This window comes from Elephantulus edwardii, unplaced genomic scaffold (assembly GCF_000299155.1).
Source record: "Elephantulus edwardii isolate Elephantulus edwardi_28Jun2011 unplaced genomic scaffold, EleEdw1.0 scaffold00022, whole genome shotgun sequence".
Taxonomy (NCBI): domain Eukaryota; kingdom Metazoa; phylum Chordata; class Mammalia; order Macroscelidea; family Macroscelididae; genus Elephantulus; species Elephantulus edwardii.
Genome location: NW_006399772.1, coordinates 12,220,740 through 12,221,610, shown reverse-complemented (window position 1 = coordinate 12,221,610; position 871 = coordinate 12,220,740). Strand labels below are relative to the sequence as shown.

Below are 871 nucleotides of genomic sequence, written 5' to 3'. Positions count from 1 at the left end.
ATTTGGGGCAAATGTGAAGAGGTATTGAGATTCCTGGGTACAAAAATATTGTTCGGAAACCATTTCACAAACTAGAAGGTGAATTGATGCTTTTGAGCTGTGGTGCTGGAGAAGAGTATTGAATGTACCCTGGACTGCCAAGAAAACAAACAGATTCATCCTAGAAAGGGTTAAACCAGGCTGCTCCTTGGAGGCAAGGATTCTGAGGCTTCGTCTGTCATATTTTGGACATGTTATAAGGAGGGAGAGGTCCTTGGAGAGGGACATCATGCTTGGGAGAGTGGTGGGGCAGTGCAGCGGGGGAAGGCCCTCTATGAGGTGGATTGAGTCAGTGACTGGGGTAATCGGGATGGGTGTGTCAGAGGCGGTGAAATTGGCACAGGATAGAGCAGGGTTTAGGGCTGTTGTACATAGGGTCGCTATGAGTCGCAAGTGACTCAACGGCACATACCAACAACAACAACATTTGAAAAATTAGGAACTCCAAGTGAGAAGAATGGCAGAGAAAATGGAGGATTAGAAAGAGAATCTCAGGCCCTGCTGGGCCGCAGCTGGGCAACTATGGAGCCGGACGGCACGTATGAGCCTGGCTTTGTGGGTATCCGCTTCTGCCAGGAATGTAACAACATGCTGTATCCCAAGGAGGACAAAGAGAACCGCATTTTACTCTACGCTTGCAGGAACTGTGATTACCAGCAAGAAGCCGACAACAGCTGTATTTATGTTAACAAGATAACTCACGAAGTGGATGAACTGACCCAGATCATTGCCGACGTGTCCCAGGACCCCACGCTGCCACGAACCAAGAACCACCCGTGCCAGAAGTGTGGCCACCTGTTGTAGAATGGGACTGTCCTTGGGGTTAGGGAGA

The 871-nt window shown here is 49.4% G+C and overlaps 1 pseudogene; it reads left to right on the top strand.

Moving 5' to 3' along the window:
- Positions 1–561: 561 nt before the first annotated feature.
- LOC102871699 lies at positions 562–843 on the top strand (annotated as a pseudogene).
- The last annotated feature ends 28 nt before the right edge of the window (positions 844–871 follow it).